Here is a 10,823-nt window from a genome sequence, read left to right as displayed (position 1 = left end):
ACTGGTGATGTAAACATCCATGCATGCAAACATTCATGCATGTAAACTTCCTTTTCACGTAAACTAGCAGCTTGCAAGAAATGTTGCAAACAAAGGTGGAAAGTTGCATACAATATATGGAATATTGCATGACATGTCTCATAAATTTACACGATTTATAATGTAAATTTGTATGATTTATGGCGCTCCATTTATGTGCATCATAGTAACGGAAATTTACACTACTTTTTTTTAGCTGTGTAGAGTGAAAGGATATCAATAGGCTTTTTACAATTCGTGTGCAGGTCGTGTTTGCAATCGGACCCTTTGCATATTATATAACCAGTATAGAATAGCCAGGCCAGTTCAGTTCAATAAAGACCGCCAACCTAAGAGCACTCCTTCACTAATAAACCGTTTTCCTAGTCTGATACCGAGCCAATCTAGTTTCTTTTATTTTCGCACATTAAATGGTCCTTCGAGCCGGAGGATTGGCGTCGGTATAATTGCATAGTTTTCGGTTCGCGAGAAAGGTTTCTCGTGAAGTTAGTTTCGCGTCGGTCGAAAGTATAAGTACCTCGAACGTCATCGTTGTAAGTGCCGTGGACATTAAAGTGGAGCAAGCTCACAGTGCTAGCTAGTGATAAAATCCCATCTATCGAACGTGAACAGAATTAAAAGTGGCAAAGTGTTCTCCGCGTGGACCGGAAAAGGAGCTACAGTTGGGTAAAATTGGCCAAAGCGCAACCACACAGCGACCAAGGAGGGTGGCACCAAGGCTTGGCTGGAATCAACCGCGTGTGTAGCAGTTGGCGTGGCTTGGATCCATACAATAGGACCTGAAGATAATAGCCGGGTTGACAAAGGGCGATCACTCGACGTCGGGCACCACATTACCAATTGACGGTAATTGATGAGGTAAGCGAGTAGAAGCATGCGACTAACCCACCTACTGACAGATTTGATTATTTGGGAATAAATTGCGGACAAATAGTGAGCGTATTTCCGAGAATTTGAGCATATATGCTAACTGAACTAACACGAGGTGGTGGTTAAAGTCTCGTGGACTTCTGGCAATAGGAACAATTACATTTTCCGATATGCCTGCCGATTTAAGAGCATTGAGCAAACAAGAGCGTTTCTGTTTCGATACGCTAAATAACGTGGTTAAATTTGTCGATGGTTACAACGAGGATCGGGATAAAGGGCAAATCGCGGGGTGGAAGGATCGTTTGGAGGGACTTTTCGAGAACTTTTTGAAGATCCGTCTGCAGATCGATCTGCTGCAAGATGCTGTTTCGGCTACTGCAGCTAATGATGAAGAAGCCAGTCGCAAAATACGTGAGCAATTTGAAAAGGGCTACGTGAAGGTGAAAGGGTTCTTGATCAATGCTGAACGCATGGCTAACGCAACGCCGTCCGTCAGTACTGAAGTAATTGCTGCTAACTCTAATCCTAGTCGCACTAATCAGATGGCTAGGATAAAGCTCCCCGAAGTTAAGCTGCCTTCGTTTGATGGATCAGTCACTGATTGGCTGACATTCCGAGACACTTTCAAAAGTCTCATTGATTCCAACCCTAACCTATCGGATGTGGATAAGTTCTCGTATCTTGTCGCATCTCTAACCAAGGAAGCTAAACGGGTTGTTGAGGCTATTGACATAACCGAAGCCAACTACCCTATAGCCTGGGAAACGCTAGCCAGGCGTTTCGATAACAAAAAGTTGGTGGTCAAAACCTACTTAGACGCTCTTCTTTCCGTGGAACCTCTGAAAAGAGAAAGCTACGAATCTCTATCTCGGCTCATAGATGATTTCGATCGGAACCTGCAAATGATTCAAAAAATGAACATTGATACGGCGGGTTGGAGTGTATTATTAGCGTACATCGTTTGCTCTTGTCTCGATGCGTCAACTTTGAAACAGTGGGAGAATCACCACAAATCCACAGAGGTTCCCCAATACGAACAGCTAATCGAGTTCTTGCGCAGTCATTGTATCGTTTTGCAGTCCATCGCTCCTGGAAAGCCACGCACCTCTGAAGCGTCACGATCGGATGTTGTAAAGGTGCAGAAATCAAAGGTTAGCAGCGTACATTCCGTCATCAGTTCTACCTTGAAGTCGTGTGGGTTTTGTAATTAGTCTATCCATTCACCTTTCAAATGTGAAATGTTCCGCAAGCTGTCCGTTCCTGAACGTTTCGATTTGGTGAAGAAAAGGTCTCTCTGCATTAACTGTCTATCAACGGATCACCAAATTAAGAACTGTTCATCTGGCGCCTGTCGTGTTTGCAATCAAAAACACCACACAATGCTCCACCAGCAAGCTCCAATTCGCAATTCGGCCCATCCAAATGTTTCTAAGCTTCACCAAAACCAACCAACCACAAGTCAGACTCAATCTCAATTCCAAACCGCTCAAACGGCTCCACCAAACGCAAATAAGACTTCCTCGCAATCTCCTCCCGCTGAAAGTCAACAGTTAGCCACTGGTTCGCTCAGTTATTGCTCCACCTCCTTGGCTGCCAACTTTCATCGAATCCCATCAACTGTGTTGCTGCAAACGGCTCTTGTAAAGGTCGTCGGATCTTCTAGGAATATTATGTGGGCTAGAGCATTGCTCGATCCTGCTTCACAGCTGAACATCATTTCGGAGAACTTAGCTCAACGATTGCAGCTGTCAAAGGTCAAAGATCATCACACCATCGGAGGTATCGGACAGTCTACCATTGTGTCTACCCACTCCATCACAGCCGAGATCCAGTCACATTGCTGCAACTACCGTACACAGCTGAAGTTTCACGTGCTGAGTTCTGTGACACGTGAGCTGCCTTCAAACAACATCGAAGTCACTGAGTGGCATTGGCCTAATGACATCGTGCTTGCTGATCCCCAATTCAATGAACCAGGGGTAGTAGATATGATTATAGGAGTCGATAGCTACTATGACCTTCTTCTCGATGGATTTATCCGCCTCGGTGCGGGACAACCAGTGCTGCAAAATACTATGCTGGGATGGGTTGTTTCTGGCAGGGCTGGGGTCAGCCGACCCGAACCGGAGATAGTTAGTATCGTCCACGTGTGTACGCAAGATTTCGATGAGAAACTATCCAGATTTTGGGAGTTAGAAGCTTGTCAGTCCTCTAGTACCATGTCAGTAGAAGAATCCACTTGCGAGGCTCACTTTGTCGCAACGACTGCAAGGGACACCTCTGGTCGATTCATGGTAGCACTTCCGATAAAACCGTCCGTTATATCCCTGATGGGAAACTCCTACGAAATCGCAAAACGGCGCCTTCTGTCGTTGGAACGCCGTTTACAAACCAACCCTCAGCTCAAATCTGCATACTCGGCTTTTATCGAAGAATACCGTCTACTGGGACACATGAAAGAGATTACAGATATCAAGCTACCAACCCAGTATACTCCCTACTATTTTCCGCACCACTGTATCGAACGTCCTGATAGCTTGACCACTAAACTTCGTGTCGTGTTCGACGCCTCCTGCGCCACTGATACTGGCATTTCCCTGAATAACACGCTTATGGTAGGGCCAGTGGTGCAAGATGATCTTGTATCCCTAATTCTGCGATGGCGAATTCATAGGTACGTCATTATTGCGGACATAGAAAAAATGTACCGTCAAATCCTGATGAATCCTGCCTTCCAATGTCTTCAGCGGATACTCTGGCGAGATGACCCTTCGGGGCCGATTCTGATCTTCGAGCTAACGACGGTGACTTACGGAACCTCTTCGGCCCCATATCTGGCCACGCGATGTTTGTACGAACTCTCCAAGGAAGGTCATTACTCGAACCCTTACGCCGCTAAAGTTGTAGGCAAGGACTTCTACATGGATGATCTGCTTACGGGATGTAACGATGTAGAGGCTGGGAAGATCTTGTGTACCCAACTACTCCAGCTCTTGGGCTCTGCTGGATTCCAATTACGAAAATGGTCGTCGAACTCTCCAGAGATTCTTGCCCACATTCCTCAACCGCTGCGAGATGAACGCAACGTCCTAGGACTGGATCCGGGAGCTTCGATCAAAACGCTAGGTCTGAGGTGGGAACCCGCATCGGATGTCCTGGGCTTCCACGTACCGAAATGGAAGGAAAACCATCACATTACCAAACGGATTGTTGCTTCCGATACTGCCAGTCTGTTTGACCCTCCAGGCTTCCTAGGACCCATCATAGTAGTCGCTAAACTGTTCGTGCAAGAACTATGGAGAAGCAATCGTTCCTGGGACGAGCCCCTAGAAGACGAAATCCAGCAAAGATGGTTGCTGTTTCGGTCGCAGCTTGCAGTAATCGAAAACCTCACCGTTCCACGCTGGGTTATTCCGATTGTCAACCCGACCCACATCGAACTTCACGGTTTTTGTGATGCCTCTGAACGGGCATACGGGGCCTGTATATATTTACGTGCCGTATCCAGCAATGGAGACACCTCTGTTCGACTCTTGACGTCAAAGTCGAAGCTTGCACCACTGGGAAACACTCCCAAGCAAAAAAAAATCTGTTTAGCTCGACTGGAGCTATCATCGGCACTATTATTAAGCCACTTGTTCCAGAAGGTCCAGAAAGCATTGAACCTCTCCATGAAGTGCTTTTTTTGGACTGATTCTATGATAGTGCTTCACTGGATATCGGCGGCTCCGTCCCGTTGGAAAACTTTTGTTGCCAACAGGGTGTCGGAAATACAGCACCTGACTGCTGATGGGTTGTGGGCTCACGTTCCAGGAAGTGAAAACCCAGCAGATATCATCTCCAGAGGAATGTTGCCAGCAGAACTCAAGGATTGTGCGACATGGTGGAATGGTCCACCCTGGCTCAGTCAACCAAACCGGTTTTGGCCACCTCTAGTCCGCCTTCCCTCTGAAAACATCTCCGTTGAAGACCTCGAAGAACGTTCGATAGCACTTCCCATTCAAATCAGAGCTCCAAATCCTATCTTCGGTCTTCGCTCATCTTACGCTAAGCTGATCTCTCTAGTCGCATATCTCTTGAGATTTTGTCACAATTGCAAGCAACGGATGCATCGCGAACGAAGAACTGGTTTTCTCCGTACCAGTGAATACAACAAAGCACTGAAGGTCCTCGTTCGGATCACTCAACAGGAGTCGTTAGAAGAAGATCTTCAAGCCGTAGCAGTCTGTGGTGAAGTTAACCGCAACTCAAAATTGAAGACACTGACCCCCATTTTAGATGATGGAGTGCTCAAGGTGGGTGGCCGTCTGCATAACGCACTGGTTCCAGAAAATCGTAAGCACCCGATGATTCTTCCCGCAAACCATTTGTTCACGGAGATGGTAGTAACCTACTACCATCAGAAGCTTCTGCACGCTGGCCCACAGCTGATGATCGCTAGTCTTCGGGAACAGTTTTGGCCACTGAGAGTACGCAAATTGGCGCGGAAAGTGGTGCAAAGCTGTCTAAAGTGCTACCGTTGCAAACCGACCGTCCAAGAGCAGCTGATGGGGGACCTTCCCAGCGAACGGGTGACTCCAACGTACCCGTTTTTAAAAACCGGCGTTGATCTTTGCGGTCCGCTCTTCTATCGTCACATTGGACGCAAAACACCTCCGGTGAAATGTTATGTCGCCATCTTCGTGTGCCTGGTCACAAAAGCGGTGCACATCGAATTGGTGGCAAACTTAACTACCGATGCCTTCATATCTGCCATGAAACGGTTTATCGCACGACGCTCGAAGCCAGCAATTATCGAATGTGACAACGCGAAAAATTTCCAAGGAGCGTCCCGAGCACTGGCCGAACTTCTAACGCAATTCAGATCCCAGCAGCACCAACATGCCATCGTTTCCTATTGCGTAGAAGAAGGAATTCAGTTCAAGTTTATACCCCCTTGCTCCCCCAACTTCGGCGGGCTCTGGGAGGCCGCCGTTAAGTCATTTAAGAAACACCTCAAGTCAACCATCGGTACAACGGTCCTCTACAAGGATGAGCTGGAGACGCTACTCGTCCAGATTGAGAGTTGTCTCAACTCCAGGCCACTCACCCAACTGTCCACGGACCCTGAAGACCTTGAGGCTCTCACGCCAGGATATTTTTTGGTACATCGTCCTCTAGTTGCTGCTGCAGAACCATCATTTGAATCTATGCCACAGAACCGGCTCGATCGCTACCAGCAGACGCAGGAATTTGTAAGAAGGATATGGAAACGTTGGAGCACGGATTACCTTTCCGGTCTACTACCGCGTACTAAGTGGACTCGTCAGCGTGATAACCTTGCTGTCGGGACATTAGTGCTCCTGAAAGAAGAAAAACTGCCACCACTGAGATGGTGCCTCGGTCGTGTCGTTCGAATTTTCCATGGCGATGACGGGAATGTTCGTGTAGTCTCGGTGAAGACGAAAAATGGTGAATTCACCCGTGCAATTAGCAAGGTCTGCGTGCTTCCTATCCAGCAGCCAGCAAGTGCTGATGAGGATGATGTTCTCGCTGCAATGTAGCATCTTGCACACCCTACGGCGCCGTAGCGCCGTGTGTGTTGTCCCGTCAAACCATCAAATGCAAAACTAATGTTTACTCTCGTTCCATGCTTATCCAATGCTAACTTATCCACCAAAACTGGCTACTCTGGCCGGTCATCCGTTCATTTCTGGCTTCTGGGAGGCATCGTGAAACGCTGGCAAGGCTACTCGTCGAAGACACCACAACTACCATGGTGGCGGAGGTCAACTTTCGCTTCAACCACATCGCTGACGCTTCAAATTCATTGACCTCCGTATTCAACCGTTTACAGTCCGAACACTCTCCATGGCCGCCGAACATGCTCCAGGATACCATCGTGCACAACAGATTACGTCCGAAGGTGAGTTGTTCCGGTTTACACTTTTCTCTCATTGGATACTACATCAATTCTTCGCTCCGAGGTTCAACGGCAAAAAGAAAATACTAACCATCAATGACGACCGAGGTCCAGTATCCTACCACATTGAAGCCTGCTCCTAGTAATGCTACCACCAATGAATAAAGAATCGTGCGAAGAACGAAGTCGACGTCCAACGAAATCAGATTACCATCCCGAGATCGAAGTAGATGTCAACATCCTGAAGATGCACTGTTGAGCGTACGAGTTGCGTGAAGATCAACAACGATGCAAGTTTTACCGACGTGTCACAGGGTCAGAACCGACGTGCCGGTAACCACCATGCCCAACCACCGACTGCGAGAGCCGAAGACCAGGAGTGCCAGAACAACAGTTTAGAGTAGTTACATTAAACCTAATGCAGCATTTCAAATGAATTAGAATAATGAATTTTGCTGTCTCTTTGAAAATCAAATTAGCTGTAGATCAGGAATATTGAAAACCGCACTTTTCAACAGAGGCCGGCTATGTTAACAATAAATACGAACACCCTAGGATTAAAGTTATAACAGTTTCAAATTTGTTAGCAGAGTGTACACACTACCACGCATCTCTCTTATCACCTATCGGTCTGATAGAGTGAAAGGATATCAATAGGCTTTTTACAATTCGTGTGCAGGTCGTGTTTGCAATCGGACCCTTTGCATATTATATAACCAGTATAGAATAGCCAGGCCAGTTCAGTTCAATAAAGACCGCCAACCTAAGAGCACTCCTTCACTAATAAACCGTTTTCCTAGTCTGATACCGAGCCAATCTAGTTTCTTTTATTTTCGCACAAATGGTTTGTAGTTATTGTTTCATGTTTTTTACGGTTGATTATTTTTTGCTTTTTTTTAATTTCTTAGGTTAGAAGAGTTCGTCGTTTTTGGTGAAGCAACATCATCTTCAACTATGCGGAATGTAGGTGGTGGTCCTTCAAAAGATTTTGAAGACGTTTGTGATCGAACCAAGCGGCGAAAAACAGAAGTGTTGCGTAAATCATTTACTCCGCAAGAACTGAAATTTTCTGCAGGAATGGCTTTGCAAGCAGAAGGAAAGAAATGCGGAATTGGCTTCATTACTAAAGAAAGGCACCTGCACGACAAGCATTCCGATTGAGCATGCTTTGGCAATATATGTCGACGCAAAACTTTCAAAAAGAAGATACAATATCATTCGCGCACCCGTTAAAATTTTTTATCCATCTTATGAAAAAATATCTTCTTCGAAAAATGAGTGCTTTCCATCACTTGAGCACTTTGAAATTACGGAGACTATATGTAACATTCAATTACAAGCATTGCTGAACCACACTTGCTCTCGGTTGATTGTACTTGTTAAAGATAAATTTGAAAAACTAGTTCGTGAAGGTTTCAACGATTTCAGCCTTTTACTAAAATGGGGCTGTGATGGAATTTCTGGTTTTAACAAATACAAGCAAAAAATTATGGATCCTAGCTGCTTCGACGCTCACATTTTTTTTAACATCGGTGGTACCATTAAGATTAATTACCGACCGGAAAGTAGTTTGGGATAACCATCGATCGTCCTCTACGCGATACTGTCACCCTGTTTCATTGAAATTTGCAAAAGAAACTGTCGAGTTAACAAAACAAGAATTTGAGCGCATAAATGACGAAATTTCTAATTTAGAACCATTTGAATTAGAAATTTCAGGCATCAAGGTGTTAATCACATTTGATCTTATGTTAACTATGATTGATGGAAAGACTGTAAACGCCATCACCAATACAACATGTTCTCAGAGATGCTACCTTTACTATGCTACGAGTTCCAATTTTAACGACATTGAAGAAATGTTCAACAGAGCTATCATCTCGGATAATCTGGAGTACGGTATGTGTAGCTTACATTGCTGGATCAGAACATTTGAGTGTCTGTTACATATAGCATACCGACTTAGCTTCCGAAAATGGATAAAAACTGCACATATGGAGGAGTACAACAATGCTAAAGCTCGAATTCAAAAAAGTTTCTTCCAGCAACTTGGATTACACGTCGATAAGCCTCGTGCTAAATTTGGAAATAGCAACGATGGTAAGATGGCATTTTGAAAGACTGAATTTATTTGATTTGCACGCTTGGATTCTTCAATATTAATACCTTTTACCTGTTAATATTCTAATCGTATCGTTCTTATTATCTACAGGTAACACCACGAGACGTTTCTTCAAAAATGCTGAGATTTCATCTCAAATCACTGGAATTGATCTTGATCTTATCATTCGATTGAGAACGATTTTGCAAGCCGTTTCATCTGGAGAATCCGTTGACCCAGAAAAATTCCACCAATATGCAAAAGAGACAGCCAAACGCTATGCTTCTTTATATGGATGGTATAATATGCCTACAACGCTCCATAAGTTGCTTGTCCATGGGTATCAAATAATAAATAACGCATTGCTTCCCATTGGTCGTACGTCCGAAGAAACCCAGGAAGCAATGAATAAAGAAATTAGGCAGCTAAGAGAGCATCACGCGTGGAAAGGTTCACGCAAGCAAACAATGAAAGATATATGTTATGGATTGCTTGTTGCATGCGATCCCATTGTTTCAAGTTATCGCCATGGGCAAACGGTAGTGGCAGATGAATTGCCTAAAGAGGTGCAAGATTTGTTAAGAGTTGAAGATTGCGATGAATAAATGTTAGTTTGTTTAATAAATGTTTGCTTATAGAAATAAAAGTTAAATTTTAATAATTTTTTGGTGTCCCAAATTGATTACGTAATCGACTGTTTAAACGCCACTCAAACTGTTTATCAAAACTCTCAAATCACTTTCTTCTGGAATGAAACCTCTCCAAAAATAAATGTCTTAACAAATAAAGGCTAAGTCATTCTTAGTCATCGCTCTCCTCCTCTCCACCTTACTGTTTGTTTTTTACCTAATATGTAACACTCACCTCCTTGTGGTCTTTTGTCCGTAGAAAAATTCTAAAATGTGTTAGGGCCGTGGTCATGACCCGCTCCCTCTCTGCCCCTCCCACCTCCCCTCCCACCTCCCCTCCCACCTCCCCTCCCCCCTAAGACCACGTGGTTTTTTTTTTACTAGTTCGTTTATTTACTAGGCTCTGTCGTGTGTGACACTTTGCGGAGCCAAAATCAGTAATGTTTGATTTTACATTTTAAATAGCAGTAGTTCTAGGTTAGTATTGGGTACCAATTACTCGTGGCGGGCTCGAGGTTAATGGGTAACAATTTCGATTGGAAGGAGCTAGGTAGGAAACTGGTTTCTGAAGCCTCCTTCAGATACTACTCTCGGACGGTTGACCAAATCCTGGCTGGGCAGGGGCAAGTAGCACAGGAACAGGAGGATAATAAGACTGGGACACAATGGCGGGAAATTGTTTGGAAAGGATGGGATGGTCACATCAAACTCTAACATCAGACAAACAAAGGAATTCGTAGATCGCCTGCATGTAGGGAAGATCACGTGTTCCCAATACATCTCTTACTTCACGGAAGGGTTGTCTACCTCGGGCCACTAGGGTATCCAATAGTCGTGCTCTGGAGGCGTCATTACCCGGGCAATACCAAACTGCGTGATCGATGTCATCATAACCGGTTCTGCACCTACATATATTGCTGTCAACGAGGTTTATTCTATAGAGATGTGCGTCTAGCGAGTAGTGGTTGGACATAAGTCTTGACATCACTCGAATGAATCCCCGACTTACATTCAGACCTTTGAACCACGCTCTCGAAGAAACATTTGGAATAATGGAATGTAACCACCGCCCAAGAGAATTACTTGTCCAATCGTTTTGCCAACTTAAAAGAGAACTCTGACGTACTAATGGGAAAAATTCATCATGTGAAATTCTTCTATCATAAATCTCGCCTTGTTGTGCGCCCACCTTTGCGAGAGAGTCTGCCCTCTCATTGCCTGGGATTGAGCAATGTGAGGGGAGCCATACAAAGGTAATCATATATGATCTTTCGACCAGCAA

Source organism: Ochlerotatus camptorhynchus, unplaced genomic scaffold (assembly GCF_037179485.1).
Source record: "Ochlerotatus camptorhynchus isolate MF236.1 unplaced genomic scaffold, CSIRO-AGI_Acam_v1.1 ptg000523l, whole genome shotgun sequence".
Taxonomy (NCBI): domain Eukaryota; kingdom Metazoa; phylum Arthropoda; class Insecta; order Diptera; family Culicidae; genus Ochlerotatus; species Ochlerotatus camptorhynchus.
Note: the sequence above shows the minus strand (reverse complement) of the source record.